This window comes from Mixophyes fleayi, chromosome 3 (genome assembly GCF_038048845.1).
Source record: "Mixophyes fleayi isolate aMixFle1 chromosome 3, aMixFle1.hap1, whole genome shotgun sequence".
Lineage (NCBI taxonomy): Eukaryota > Metazoa > Chordata > Amphibia > Anura > Limnodynastidae > Mixophyes > Mixophyes fleayi.
This window is the reverse complement of record NC_134404.1, coordinates 31,240,106-31,256,769: the sequence shown is the minus strand read 5'-3', so window position 1 is coordinate 31,256,769 and position 16,664 is coordinate 31,240,106. Positions and strand designations below refer to the sequence as shown.

Sequence of the window (16,664 nt, the reverse complement as noted above, 5' to 3'; positions counted from 1 at the left end):
CCTAGCATACACTTCAGTCAAACAATCAATTGTGTGCATCTTTCTACTGTCCTCTAGATTGGTGTACATTGTGTGACGAAATTGCCAATAATTAAAATGCACCAATTGCAGACCCCACCCCAGAAACAAAACAATGGTGAACTCTTTGTGGCTATTTGGTGGGTATAGTGTTAAGTGCAGTCAGTCTCTTCTGCATCTTTGGCATAATGATTGAAAAGCTTAAATGTCAGAAATGCCAACAGACACATATCATATAGCCACAGCACAAATTAATTAAGCACAACCAACTCGAAAGGAATATCCGCAATAATCTGATGAGAAACATCTAGCAAATACTGCTGATCGCTGTCATCATTGGTACATATTGTTCACCAGCCTCCTCTGTAACCTCCTGACAGGAGTGAGTCCAGCTCTGAGTCAGACGCAACAAAACAATATATCTCAGGCACTGAAACTCACTCCATTATCTCACCCCATAGAACCTTACTGCTGTTGAGGATGGGATAGTGTTATCCCCACAGTTCAAATCAGAACAAGAAAAAGCAGCACAAAACAAGTACCAGAGGTGGTGTGATGCAAATCTGTAAACAATAATTAAGAGGTAACCAATCTTAATAGCATTAAAAACATTTATTTAAATAACAAAAGAATAAAATTAATATTTATAACAATACACAAAATACAAAAAGGTTTGAACTAGAAATGTTCACTGACCCCTGTGTTCTGGTTTTGGATCTGGATTAACTTTGTGTTTTGGTTTTGGCAAAACCGCCCTTGCGTGTTTTGGCTTTGGTTTTTGGTTTTGGATCCAGATTTTTTTTATTGCTAAAATCACCTATTTTTGTCCCGTCCCCCCCCACATTATTATTAACCTCAATAACACTAATTTCAAGTCATTTGCAGTCCATTTTGACAATCTCACAAGTCACAATATTATTTTCATACACTTTCAAACAAAGACTGCAGATTTAGAAGACCAAACCTGCCAGACCGATTATTTGTATTTCAGCAATGACATTTAGCAATGGAGCTCTCCTCTTTGTATGTTACCTATATAGCAAAGTACAATGTGACTGCAGATTTAGAAGACCAAGCCTGCCAGACCTATTATTTCTATTTCAGCAATGACAATTAGCAATGGAGCTCTCTTGAATGTCACTGGAGTCTTTGGAGAACACTGCTACCCCTCCTCTTTCTGTTATACCTATGACGCTTCCCAACTGCACTAGAGACTGCCAGGAACTGTGCTACCCCTTCTGTGTCCCTCTGTGAAATGGCGCTGGATCGCTGTGGAGGGTGGTGCTTATATAATCCAAAACTCCCGAGATCCGACGGTGTAACAATAATGTGGCTCGTTTTCAATTCTGAGTGTGTTCGGTTTTCGGAGAATCGAGCCTGAGCATCTCTAGTTTGAACCCAAATATCTGGGCAGGGGTAGTAAATAATATAAGTAAGATATAATGATCTCCTCTAACATCAGAAAAATATGACTTGATGTCTAGCTACTGCACAGAAGATGAACTGATGTATTAGAATTCAAACAATATAAAGGAATTGTCCATATAATACACAGTTGATAATCAATAGGATCCAGACCATCCTGAGGCTTAGAGCTTATATTAATATTCTATTAGGGAAAAATATCCCATATCATTAAAAGTTCTTCAGGAACCAAAGTAACCAGTATGGATAAAATCAGTGGATATGTCAATGGGGGGAATTCTATTCCCCCCCGAAGTACCGCCGCGATAAAACGCGTAATTACCGTTATTGCGGTAATACCTCTCACAGTTCCCACATATACTTTACCGACCACGGCTCTCCGGCATAGATGAATACGTCGATCACGTGGAGGTGGTGCACACCACTAAACACTACCCGGACAGATGGCAAATCACCATATGAAAATTTATCGTAAGTAGTAGGTAGTGCAACAGTCTAACGGATTCGCATGTTTAGTAGGAACGGACAAAAGGTTTCCAACTGACGCGTTTCGTCTGCTTCAAGCAACCTTTTTCAAAGCAATGCATTTACGATCAACACATCTTTCCTGTACTTGTGCTGTACTCGCATACCTCTCCTAGGGGTATATTTACTAAACTGCGGGTTTGAAAAAGTGGAGATGTTGCCTATAGCAACCAGTCAGATTCTAGCTGTCATTTTGTATGTAACCCCTGGGGATGCTGCAGTTGGACTTGAGCACCCAGGGGCTAATAATCACAATTGCATCAGTAAGAAAAGAGATGCATATAGCTATTTACCAGTCAAGGAGAAGGAACTACATCTCCCAGAAAGCTGTTATGAAGAGGGGGCGGAGCCTAAGAAGACTGAGAAACCAGAGGGCGGAGAGAGAGGGGGAGAGAGGAGCATCCTGGGAGAGACTGAGCTGTGTGACCAAGTCAGATAGGTGACCCTAGGCAGAAGGGCACTGGATGAGTGATCTGAGCAGAGAGAGCAGTCTGCAGAGATATCAAAGCTCGGTGCAGTTCTGAACAGAACCTGCTGGAAGCCACAGTTTGAAGCTGTAGGAGGAGGTTTGCATGCATCTCTGAAGAAGGACATTTTACAAGTCAGCCATTTTGGAGATAATCAAGTTCAGACCTGTGACACACTGGTGCAGATAAGTTACTGGTTATTTTTATCTATCTGTTGTTGTTCAAGTGGGGTTTGGACTATATCTGGCCACAAGGGCTGAAGAGTTAGGGATAGATGGGTGGGCAGGTAAATATGCACCAAGTGTGTGTCTAATCAGCACTTGTGGAACTACAAGTCCCAGGATACAAATTAGAAAGGATTTTACAGTTGTTGCTAGAGGAGGGTCTGCATACTGTGACTGCTGTACCTCACTGCAAGTGATTTAAAGATCTCCAAAATCTGCAAACTGGACACATGATGTTTCCATGCCATGCTGCATACATACAGAAGGGCCCCAACTTGCAGTGCACTGCTCTATTTGTGTGGTGTGTTTGAATACTGCTGTGTGTGTTTGGCAGTACATTGTAGGGCTATAAGGGAAAATATATAAATTCACCCTGCAAGATATTCACAGTATCAGGAGCAAGTAAGATATCTGATATATTTTTTTATGTGTATAAAGCTGTGACAGTTAATGGTTATATTGTTATATATTATATTATATTGTATGCTGTTATTGATTTATTGCGAGTTTTTGTGTTAACTTGGTGTGCATGTGCATCCACACTTGTTTTATTACTGTATTGTATTGTTTGCACTATTATTTCAAATTATACCAAAGTATATTTTTCTATAAAATTACAAAGCTGCATTTAGGATTTCCATTTAAATAAATGTGCCTGACTGGCTTTTGCAGCACATATTTTGTCACAGAGTGTTAATACTGGGCAGGGGGTTTCCCGAATCTCCCCCTGGTGTATCTTTTGAACACCCCCCAGAAGAGAAAGCAGAGATTCGGGTGGAGGCACTGAAAACCAAGTACCAAGGTGAGAAGCATCTGCGTGGTTCAATATATATATATACCCTCACAACGCTTAATACACAAGGGGGTGTTACAGTGGAGGCACTGCTGAGATACTGAAGACACACTCAGTGAAACCCATCAGCACAGACGTCATGGATAGTATAAGAGAAGAAGTGTTTCTGTGGTGTGAACAACAGACTGTGGCCCCAACTCGATGTTTAGGGATCTATGGTGACTCTCAGGGAGTGACAGATGAGGAAGTCCTGCATGTGCTCCACAGGATTTATGGGGTAGAACATCCTAAAATCCTTGGATGGAAAGGTAGAGATCAGCATAAGACCAGTCTGATCCTCTGTGAGACGCAAGCAGAATTGGATAAAGATTTTCTTCCCTCCCTCGTTTCTGGGCCACAAAAACAACAATGGCATATTGTGATACCGTTAAAGCCAAAACAGCTAGTCGCAGCACCTCTTAATGCTGAACTTCCAGATGGAGATATTAACCGACAAGTATTCCCTCAGGCCAGGGAAGAGAATTCTCAGTCACCCTCCAGTACTAGGAAAACTGATGAGGATCAAAGCGAACTGTTCCTCACTGCTGTACAGAAACTGGTAGACCAGTTAGGAAAGTCACAGCATGAAGGGGGCTACAGAAGGCTCCGGCTCTTCTCAGGAATAAAACCAGTCCCTACTGGGGAAGAAACTTACGAGGCATGGAAAGAGATGGCTTCCCAATACCTGGAGGAATGGCATTGCTCCGAACCCTATAAGAGACAGCGGATCGTTGAAAGTCTGCGAGGTCCCGCTGGAGAACTAATCCAAGCTGTACGGAGAAGTGACCCCCAAGCCACTGCACGACACTACTTAGCGACTCTAGATCAGGAATATGGAATGGCAGAGGATGCAACAGATCTGCTCTATCAGCTACGCCACACCTATCAGGAGTCAGGGGAGACATTGTCCAATTATATCTATCGGCTGGACAAGCTGATCCACCTTATTGTGTCAAAGAAAGGAATACCCCTAGCAGAAGTAGACGACAGGCGTATGCAACAGTTGTTACGGGGTGCTCTGTCCCATGACCCAGTAGCGATGAAGATAAGAAATGCTCAACTGGGACAACCATCACCTACTTTTCTTCAGTTGATACAAGATGTTAAACAAGAGGAAGCTATAGTTAAATCCCGAGAGAGGGTGACCAAGAAAGTCAAGGTCGTACAGTCAAAGCCCGAGGCTGACCTTCCCAGCACTGAGTTAATGAAGATTGTGGAGAAACAAGGTGAGCAGATTGCTCAGTTGTTGGAGATGCAGAAGCAGATTCAAGCACAGATGCTGAAATACCACACTACCGAGCAACTGCACCCGAACATCCACCCCCGGCAAGTTCTCGAAGCTAACACTACTCGGAAACAGAACAATTGTTTCACTTGTGGAGAAGTTGGGCATCTCGCTAGACAATGTCCTCAGAGGAAGGGAGGAAGGTGGTCACCCTCACCATCCCACCGGGATAGGAAGCTTTCGGAAAACTGAAAGGGAGGACCAGGAACCCCCACACTGGCCCTCTAAAGAAAGCTGACATTAACACTGTGGGGAACTCTCACCTGGAATGGGGTCTTTTGCCCAAAGGATTGCTGGGACCCTCTCCTCACGTGCCGGCATGTCTAAATGGGAGACCTTGTATGGCCTTGCTAGATAGTGGTTCACAGGTGTCCATTGTGTTCGAGAAGTGGTACCGAGATAATCTATCTGACTTGCCCATAAAGCCATTGTGTGGACTGACCATCTGGGGTCTGAGTGACAAGAATTATCCCTACCTTGGGTACATCACTGTACCTTTGAAGTTCCCACGGGAAGTAGCTGGAATAGAAGAAGAGGTGAACGTGCTTGCACTTGTCTGTCCTGAGGCCGAAGGAGAACCTCGAGATGTCTCAGTGATTATTGGAACTAACTCCCATTTGTTCGAGATACTGGCCAACTGGTGCCAAGAGGTGGGAGGAGCAAGTTATAGTAAAACACTTAAGATTCATCCTATGTGCCTTGCTGCTTATAAGAAGAAAGAGGAAAAAAAATCTCAGAAAGAAACCACATTACAAATAGGAAGTTTTGATCAATGCTTTAATGGTAGTGATGCTAGTCAAGAAGACCGACACTGGCTAGTTATGCAAATGCTACAAAGAGAGGCTGCCTTCTCTTCGGGGGACTGGGATTTAGGTCTAGCGACAGGAGTGGAGCACCACATAAGGCTAACGGACGACAGACCTTTCCGAGAACGGTCAAGACGCCTAGCCCCTGCTGATTTGGATGATATTCGGGAACATTTAAGGGAGATGCTAGAGAATGATGTGATTGAGAGATCTGAGAGTCCCTATGCTTCTCCTATTGTGGTGGCTAGAAAGAAGACGGGAAAAATACGGATGTGCGTGGACTACCGGACATTAAACAAGCGCACGATTCCTGATCAGTACACTGTCCCTAGGATAGACGAAGCCCTTGATTGTCTTCAGGGAAGCAAGTGGTTTTCTGTGCTAGATCTACGCAGCGGGTACTATCAGATATTGATGAGTCAGAAGGATGCTGAGAAAACCGCCTTCATCTGCCCGGTTGGATTCTTTCAGTTCAAAAGATTGCCACAAGGATTATCAGGGGCTCCAGCCACTTTCCAACGATGCATGGATGATGTTGTGGGTGACATGAATTTCAGGGAAGTGCTGGTATACTTGGATGATTTGATAGTATTTGGCCAAACATTGAATGAGCACAACGAAAGACTCCTCAAGGTATTGGATCGCTTAATAAAGAAAGGGTTGAAGTTGTCCCTTGACAAGTGTAGCTTCTGTAAAACCCAGGTCAAGTATGTGGGATATGTTGTGGATCGGGAAGGAATTTCTACAGATTCAGCGAAGATAGAAGCGGTGAAAGAATGGCCTCGACCAACAATACTGAAGGAATTAAGGTCTTTTTTGGGGTTCTGTGGCTATTACAGAAGGTTTGTCCCAAACTACAGTAAACTTGTCAAGCCTCTTACAGATCTAACTCGAGGTTATCCTGCTCCAAGAGGTTCCCATCGGAAAGAGAAACCATTGTTCCGGGTAAATGATGCGTTCGGGGAAAGGTGGAGTGAGGCTTGCGAACAAGCTTTTGAAGGATTGAAAACCTGCCTGATTCAAGCGCCTGTTGTGGCATATGCCGATCCAGAGTTACCATACATTCTGCATGTAGATGCCTCCTTTGAGGGACTTGGGGGAGTGCTATACCAAGTGCAAGAAGGAAGGTTAAGACCAGTCTATTACATCAGTCGAGGTCTCTCACCCAGTGAACGGAACTACCCGGTGCATAAGTTGGAGTTCCTGGCCCTTAAGTGGGCAGTTGTTGACAAACTTCACGACTATTTGTATGGAGTACCATTCGAAGTGCATACAGACAACAATCCCCTCACATATGTGCAGACCACAGCAAAGCTAGATGCAACTGGGCACAGATGGTTGGCGGCGCTGGCCATTTACAATTTCACAATAAAGTACAGGCCTGGGAGAAGAAATGTAGATGCCGATGCTTTGTCAAGATTACCGGGAAGGTTTGTGGAATCTCAGGAAGAAGAATGGATAGAGTTGCCAGCTCCAGAGGTGAAGGGGATGTGTCACGAGGGACGTGTGGTCGTGCCTCCAGTCAAAGAATGCTTAACAGCTCTAGGGGCAACGACAGATGCACTACCAAGACAATATTGCTGGCTGAGTCAAATGGAGCTCAGTGATCTTCAGAAGTTGAGTTCAAGCCAAGTCAAAGAAGATCAGCAGAATGACTCCTCTATAGCAGCAGTTAGGTGGTCTGTTAAACACAGACAAAGAATCCACCCGAGTAGTTTGAAAATGGAGGAAGCTATTTTGCTAAGCAGACAGAGAGAGTCATTGGTGGTGAAGCAGGGGCTACTGTATAGAGAAACCAGCCGCAAAGATGGCAGAGAGAGGAAACAGCTAGTATTGCCAAAGAAGCACCGTCCCATGGTTCTCCGTGCGTTGCATGATAAACACGGCCACCTGGGAATAGAGAAGACCATGAGTTTAATTTCAGATAGATTCTACTGGCCGAAAATGGAGATAGACATTGAGAGTTATTGTAAATCTTGTGGGACATGCATACTTCGAAAATCCCTCCCAGAAAAGGCTGCCCCCTTAAAGAATATATCCAGCAATGGGCCTTTAGAGTTAGTCTGTATTGACTTTCTATCAGTGGAACCGGATGAAAGCAACAAGTGTAACATTCTAGTGGTGACAGATCATTACACCCGTTATGCTCAAGCCTACCAGACAAAAGACCAGAGAGCTGTGACCGTGGCAAAAATCCTATGGGAAAAGTTCTTTGTCCACTATGGACTGCCTGCCCGCATTCATTCAGATCAGGGTCGGGATTTTGAGAGCAAGCTAATAAAAGAACTGTGCGAGGTCTGCGGGATAAAGAAGTCCAGGACTACTCCTTTCCATCCCCAAGGAGATCCGCAGCCGGAGAGATTTAATCGGACCCTTCTCAGCATGATGGGCACTTTGGACACTAAAAAAAAGGCACATTGGAGTAGGCACATCAGCCATTTGGTCCACGCCTACAATTGCACGAAAAACGAGTCCACGGGGTACTCCCCATATCTCTTAATGTTTGGAAGGGAGGCTAGATTACCAATCGATATCTGTTTTGGAATGGACACTGCTGATCCCCAAGAAAAGCCCCATTTGAAATATGTGGAGCAGCTGAAACAAGAACTAAAGGAGGCCTACAGACTAGCGGAAGCAGCTGCATCAAAAGCTGGACAACGAAACAAGGGTCGTTATGATCTACAGGTCAAGGAGCATATTCTGGAGCCAGGTGACAGGGTTTTACTTAGACACTTGGGCCTCCCGGGGAAACACAAGTTAGCCAATCGTTGGCGAAAGGATCCTCATGTTGTGGTTGCAAAATTGCCAGACATCCCAGCCTATCGAATTAGGCCCGAGGGGCTAACAGGCCCTATAAAGACATACCATCGACAACATTTGCTTCCCATCAGAGATGGTGTCCGGTTTTGGGAGGAGCCTGAAACAGATGAGCCAAAAGTGTCCACACCCAGAAGATCACGGCGAATCAGAGAACCGACCACAGAAGAAGATGATGGAGATGATTGGGGGTATGATGCTCCAGGTAAATTGGGAGAAATAGATTGGAGACAAGATATCAGAAGGCTCACTAGGTCTACCGAGGGGGCCGCTGTAAGACCTCCACAAGTAGAAGAAAGGAGAACTATGCCTGCCATTTCAGATGAAAGTGTCAACCCAAGAGTAGCTGGACGGTTGGATTCTCAGTGTTCAGTAGAGGAAGGCTCTAACCAGGAAGTTGACATGGATGGGGACGTCGTTGATCCAGATGGAGGATGCACTGAACGCCCCAACAGGGTGTTGGGGGGAGAAGAAGGGAACCCACCAGTCCAGGGTCGGCCTAAAAGGACCCCTAGAGCCCCAATGATGTTGACTTATGATAGTCTAGGTCATATGACTGAGATTCCTAAGGTGATTCATCCTAGCTGGGTCTATCAGTGGCCATATCTGACTCCCATATCTGTTATGCCAGGGCCTGTTGTGTATGGATGTGAAAGTGTATTTAGACAGGATGTCTTAACCCCTTTAAATTTGCAGGATGTGGGACAAGCCTCATCATTTGTTCATTGTGGACTTGCCCCACAGGGGGAGTGTGTAACCCCTGGGGATGCTGCAGTTGGACTTGAGCACCCAGGGGCTAATAATCACAATTGCATCAGTAAGAAAAGAGATGCATATAGCTATTTACCAGTCAAGGAGAAGGAACTACATCTCCCAGAAAGCTGTTATGAAGAGGGGGCGGAGCCTAAGAAGACTGAGAAACCAGAGGGCGGAGAGAGAGGGGGAGAGAGGAGCATCCTGGGAGAGACTGAGCTGTGTGACCAAGTCAGATAGGTGACCCTAGGCAGAAGGGCACTGGATGAGTGATCTGAGCAGAGAGAGCAGTCTGCAGAGATATCAAAGCTCGGTGCAGTTCTGAACAGAACCTGCTGGAAGCCACAGTTTGAAGCTGTAGGAGGAGGTTTGCATGCATCTCTGAAGAAGGACATTTTACAAGTCAGCCATTTTGGAGATAATCAAGTTCAGACCTGTGACACACTGGTGCAGATAAGTTACTGGTTATTTTTATCTATCTGTTGTTGTTCAAGTGGGGTTTGGACTATATCTGGCCACAAGGGCTGAAGAGTTAGGGATAGATGGGTGGGCAGGTAAATATGCACCAAGTGTGTGTCTAATCAGCACTTGTGGAACTACAAGTCCCAGGATACAAATTAGAAAGGATTTTACAGTTGTTGCTAGAGGAGGGTCTGCATACTGTGACTGCTGTACCTCACTGCAAGTGATTTAAAGATCTCCAAAATCTGCAAACTGGACACATGATGTTTCCATGCCATGCTGCATACATACAGAAGGGCCCCAACTTGCAGTGCACTGCTCTATTTGTGTGGTGTGTTTGAATACTGCTGTGTGTGTTTGGCAGTACATTGTAGGGCTATAAGGGAAAATATATAAATTCACCCTGCAAGATATTCACAGTATCAGGAGCAAGTAAGATATCTGATATATTTTTTTATGTGTATAAAGCTGTGACAGTTAATGGTTATATTGTTATATATTATATTATATTGTATGCTGTTATTGATTTATTGCGAGTTTTTGTGTTAACTTGGTGTGCATGTGCATCCACACTTGTTTTATTACTGTATTGTATTGTTTGCACTATTATTTCAAATTATACCAAAGTATATTTTTCTATAAAATTACAAAGCTGCATTTAGGATTTCCATTTAAATAAATGTGCCTGACTGGCTTTTGCAGCACATATTTTGTCACAGAGTGTTAATACTGGGCAGGGGGTTTCCCGAATCTCCCCCTGGTGTATCTTTTGAACACCCCCCAGAAGAGAAAGCAGAGATTCGGGTGGAGGCACTGAAAACCAAGTACCAAGGTGAGAAGCATCTGCGTGGTTCAATATATATATATACCCTCACAACGCTTAATACACAAGGGGGTGTTACATGTAGAATGCACTAAATAAATGAAAGCTACAATCTGATTGGTTGCTATAGGCAACATCTCCACTTTTCCAAACCCGCAGTTTAGTAAATCTAGCCCCTAGTCTTTTTCTCTAAATGTAAGGAGTCGTTAGATGTGACTGAGTCTGCATACAGATGGAAGCGTAAGTCTTTTTTGTGGCCAAGTGTTCTAAATGAGGCCCACAGCCTTAACTCTCAGCATTCTGTTCTAGAAGCCTGATGTAATATTGTTCATTATACAGAATCCCATAATGTTCTAATGTTACCAGGCAGGCTGTTTGTTTAACGTCATTCTGAACTGGACTTCACACGATTCTGTTACATAGTACTTCCAAATGACATTATTGCTCTATATATCCTACCAAATAAAACCTCTAAGTTCATTACATGTTACATTTTTGCAGCACAATTTATAGCGAGGGGATTTAGAAGAATAACATAAAATTCTTTACTTTCAAGAATATGTTCAATTGATAAAATTTTAGGCTGAGCTTATGCTTTTAGGTAAAAAAAAACTTTTTTTTTACCTAATAGGAATGAAGAAATTAAAGCGAGAATATGCTATTTCTGGCATTAAGTGGCATCTATGAAGGGGTTGAAAACTGGCTTGAGTTATAGAAGAATGATTTTGAGACCTCCTTGCTGTACCCAAATTCAATTTCCCTTTATACAAGTTCAATTTTCTTAACTTTGGAGTCCTCCAACTGAACTCGTATAAATATTTATTTGGTACTAAACTCAAATAATCTTACTCTGTCTCGCCTATTTACTTATTTTCTTAAGTGATGTAACAGAAATGAAGAAATAACATTATTTTTTAAGGGTATGAATGTGAAAAACAACAACTCTAAAACATTCAATTAATCTACTTTATTAAATGCAGATTCCTAAAATTGCGTCACACTCAATAAGTAGACTTATTGACACTTCTACTTGAGAAGTTGCCAAGATTTTGGGAATACTTGGGTTATATACTGAAAAAGTGTAAATTCCAGTAACCCAGCACTAAATCGATCAATACTAATTGCTGAATGGTTGGATATTGATTGCTCCACATTGCAACCAATAGGCTGATCAGGCTGCAGTCTAGGGCGCTGGATGCTGGCAAGTGCCTTTATTTTATCTACTCCCTTTAATTTTTTTCCCTGCTTACATGCGGTGGAGGCTCCCTGAACTCATGGGGGGTGGCCCTGGTCTAAACGGTGCGGCCCCAGCATTCACCATTACATGACAAGCAGCAGCCTGGCAGCAAATCCAAGTGCTGTTAGCTGACTGACAGTGCAGGCCCCTGTTCTTAGTCTGGGCTCACAAGACCGGACTAAGAAGTGTAGTCCCATGCTGACTGGCAGCTAACAGCAATTGGGTTTGCTGCCAGACTGCCTGTCATGTATAAAGATGTGCTGTGTCTGAGGTAAGCAAGTCTGGATGTCTTGGAGGCAGGGCCGATGAAATGGGGCTAAAGGGGGTGATGAAAATGGTTGAAGGGGGGGTGCTACAATGGCTGAAAAAGGGTGATGAAATGAGAGGACATTTTAAAAATAGCTTTCATTCATGATCTCTGTATTGTGTGGCAATCACAAGGATGTACTTTGTATTGTGTGAAGGTCACAAGGAATTTTTCCATATTGTGTGGTGTTTACAAGGATGCATTCTGTATTGTGTGGTGGTTACAAGGATGCTCTCCGTATTGTGTGGTGGGTACAATTATACTTCCCCCCCCTTGCACCCATTGTGACGTAACCAGGCAGATAGACAAGGCAACCACTATGGAGCTCAGTACACAGGTTCAGTGTAAAGAAGGCCAACCAGGACCAATATCCCACTCCTTTCTTACTGTAATTTGCACATTTCTTGGGCCCATGCTCTCTGGCTGGCCTGGTCCCTATGTGTTAAGCTTCACCTTTGCTGCCTGGACAGACCTTTTAGAGACTGTGTATCTCCACTCTGCTCCCTGCAGTTGCTTGAGACTGTCCTAGACTTGGGAGTAAATTTATCAAACTTTCTAAAAAAGGAAAAATGGATGTGTCACCCAGAGCAACCAATCAGATCCTACCTATCTATTGCAATCTAGAAAATTGTATCTAGAATAATCTGAATGGTTAATATAGGCAATGCATCCACTTTTCCATTTTAGAAGGTCTGATACATCTACCCCTGGGAGTGGAGGGGAGAATAATCAGCTGTTCCGATTATTAACAGGTAAATTAATAAAATATTCACGCAATATACAGTATATATAATATATGTATGCATTAATATGTAGTTAGTATCATAAGTGCAATTGCCATGCATATATTATACATATGAATTCACATACATTAATATATGTGCTATTTATTGACCCATACAAAGAAAAAACAACACGCTGCCTGCGCACTATTGACAATAGTACGGTAATAGTGCACATAATTACCGTTAATACGGTAATTTCAACAGCAGACTGGAGCCGTGAACAGAAATCTGTGCTAAAATTACTGTATTAACGGTATTAGACTTAGCGAGGCGTTATGTCGGGTTTGAGATGATTTTCACTTTTGACCACAGACTGTTATGCTAGTATTGTTGGCTGTTTACAGCATGGAGCGCACCTAGATGTCCGTTTCAGTTAACTTTGGAGTACTTGTAGGAAGTTTTGGGTCTGAGCAGCCACTTTCCCCAGCCTAGATGGTGACATGTATGGGCGGATGGAGGCAGAACTATGGGCTTTCACCATAATGTGCCCACTGGAGGCAACCCCCCCCCCCCCCCAATTGGTGCCCCTATCTCCACATTAACAGAAAAAGAAAAAGGAATCCCACGCATGGCAGCACCAAACCAAATAAACAAAAATCACAGCTATTAATGAAACACAACCACAGACCAAAAAGAAAAAGCAGCGCTGAATAGTGACATATAGGTGTGACCTTAACTTGAAAAATCAAAGGAGACCATGTCAGCATACATAAAACTAGAGATAATAGTATATAGAAAAATATATTGTTAATGTCTCAATAAATATAATACACAAGCCAACTCCAGATTGCCTCCTTTTGTGCTTCTCCAGGTTTCCACCTCTCTACCCCTCTCCCCCTCTCTCTCTCCCCCTCTCTCTCTCTCTCCCCCCTCTTTCTCTCTCTCTCTCTCTCTCTCGATCTTTCTCTCTCCCCCCTCTTTCTCTCTCTCTCTCCCCCCCTCTCTATCTCACTTTCTCTCTCTCTCTCTCTCTCTCTCTCTCTCTCTCTCACTGCGCTCCTAGCAAAAAAAAACCTACTGCCAATCAGGGGCGCTCAGAGGGAGCGGCGTACAAAATACCGGGGCCCAGCCAGGTAGTTAAGAAAATGTTTTTAAATGACTTTTTTGTTTGCTTGTTCGTCTAGCAGGCGCACACACCCACAATAGGGTTGGGGGGAAGGTGGGGACGAAGCGAGCTGACAGCTGTCAGCAGCTCCCAGTTCCCGGACAGTGACGTCACACGCTATCCTAGCAACCTGCAGAGCATGAGGAGGAGTTCCAGCTCAGCTTAGGTAAGTGTCTGGGGGGTTATGATGTGTTTGGAGGGGAAGGTATGCTGTGTTTTAGGGAGTTATGTTGTCCTGTTTGGGTATGCTGTGTCTGAAGGTGGGGGACTGTGCTGTGTTTGGATGTGGGGAGTATGCTGTCTCTGGAGGTTGGGGGGTATGCTGTGGTTGGGGGGGTAAGCTGTGTTTGGGGGGTATGCTGTGTCTGAAGGTGGGGGGACATGCTGTGCCTGGAGCTGGGGGATATGTTCTGTCTGGTGGGTATGGTGCATTTGGTGGGGTATGCTGTGTCTGGATGTGGGGGGTATGCTGTATCTAGGGTTATGCTGCGTTTGGTCGGGTATGCTGTGCCTGGAGGTGGGTTGAATGCTGTGCCTGGAGGTGGGGGCGTATGCTGTGTCCTGGGGTGAGGGGATGGTATGCTGTGTCTGGGGGGGTATGATGTGTCTGGGGGGCGGGATGTGTCTGGTGGGGTGGCGTGTTAAATGTTAAGTTTAATTATAATGTATGTATTATATACGGCATGATCTGTACTGTGTAGACTAATTATTTTCCACATTTCATGTACATTTTCTAAACAGGTCCCAACATTCCAGGACCCAGACAAGAATCCAGTACCAGGCTGTGAAAGCTGCAATAACAGGTAGGGGAGAATAACACCAATTTAATACATAATGGGGGGGATTCAATTGCCGGCAATGTGGCGCACGGACATTGTGCCGCGCATATTGCTGGCAATTACAGTAGATCTCTCCAGTCTCTGTCGAAATCTATCCCGCAAAGTGTCTCACGGATGTTCCCAAGACACTTTGTGACTGGTTGAATTCCCCCAATAATGTTATGTCTAGAAAGGCGTAGCCACAGCCAATGTTGGCCACTCCCCCATCACTATGTGGCCACACCCACTTCTCCTGCTATGTGGTGGTGTGGAGGCAGAAAGTTTCGGTACAAGGGCCCCAAATTCCTAAGTAATAAGTAAAACAGCTTCTTTTTTCGAGACTCGTTCAGAAAGACACATGCACCTCCTAGCAAGGATCCTTAGTGCGAACAGCAATAGCATTGACTATGACAACCACAAGGCCATATTTAGAATTGGCGCTGCCCTTATCCATGTCGGTCAATACACCCTAAATTAGTAATTAAACAAACTACATGTTCATATATTTGACTAATGTGTTTCCATGTGACTTGGGGATGCAGAGAAGAGGGTGTAGTAAAATTATATTTATTGTGTTCAGTTTAGTTATTTATAAATATTATAGGCCTAAATGGATTAACATTGTCCTTGAGGTCATTACACACACAGATATTTTACACATATGTTAACAATTTTAATAGTTTGAAATATTTATTTTTGCTTTTTTTTTTACAAAATGTCACTCACACAGGTTAGCTACTAAAGGATTGTCCATGTTAATGTGTTTCTGCTCATTAAAGGGTCTGTACTCTCCATCAATGTGTTTAATTGTACCTCACATGGGGGAATAATATCTGCCGAACATAACTTTATATGATTCCTCTGTGCAGACGATAAGTAAACTGAGCAGGAGGAGGTTCTGTCTGTCACCTCTGTGCCTGCAATCAGTCATATTTACAGATCTATCCATACCTTCCCCTGCACTATATAATGTCACTCTCCGGCGCCAACAATGTCACACATAGGAGATAAAGAGATTATGGGGAAGAGAAAGCAAACAATGAAACTGTACCAAATGACAAGTTTTTTAAGCATACATACTTACACCGTCATAGACACTAGGTAAGGTCTCGTAACACAAATATTTTCATATGGTTATCCTTTAAAATCTAGATTAGACAAATACATAGAGAATATAGACAATTGTGGGTTAAAGTCCCTTTGGTTTCCAGGCAGAAGATAAAAGTTACATTTATGGCTCATGCAATCAGACACTGCCTCACCTGCAGCCCTTTCACATGGTGGCCTCCATTTTACCCACACTTCCAGAACTGGGAGCAGACAAGTAGTTGAACTATTTTCGCCCGCACACTGCATATTCACAGTACTACACACTGTCCCATCACTTATGTTCACATCCTCCCTCTCGTACCTCCTTCCCCTCTGACCTCTCCATCACTGTTGACAACTCATCTATCTCCCCTGTTCCCCCATTCCGCTGCCTAGATGTCATCCTCGACTCCTCTCTCTCCTTTGCTCCTCACATTCACTCTCTCGCCAAATCCTGCCGTTTCCAGCTTCGCAACATTGCCCGCATTCGGCCCTTCCTCTCCCAGGATGCCACCAAATCTCTCGTCCACTCTCTGATTATCTCCCGCTTGGACTACTGCAACCTTCTCCTTATCGGCCTCCCCCTCTCTCATCTCGCTCCCCTTAGATCTGTGCTTAACGCCGCTGCTAGGCTTATTTTCCTCTCTTGCCGTTCCACCTCTGTATCCCCACTCTACCAAGCCCTTCACTGGCTCCCCTTCCCCTACAGAATCCTTTTCAAGCTCCTCACTCTGACTTACAAGGCCCTCGCCAACTCCACTGCTCCCTACATCTCTAACCTTATCTCTATTCACACTCCCTCCCGCTCACTGCGATCGTCCAACGATCGTCGCCTCTCTTCCCCTCTGATTACCTCCTCTCACGCACGTATCCAAGACTTCTCCCG

At 44.1% G+C, this 16,664-nt stretch overlaps 1 long non-coding RNA gene across 3 annotated transcripts in view; it reads left to right on the top strand.

Annotated features, from left to right (window-relative positions):
- LOC142143463 (uncharacterized) overlaps positions 1–16,664 on the top strand; it is a 231,516-nt gene that overhangs the window by 56,445 nt on the left and 158,407 nt on the right. The window lies entirely within an intron of this gene.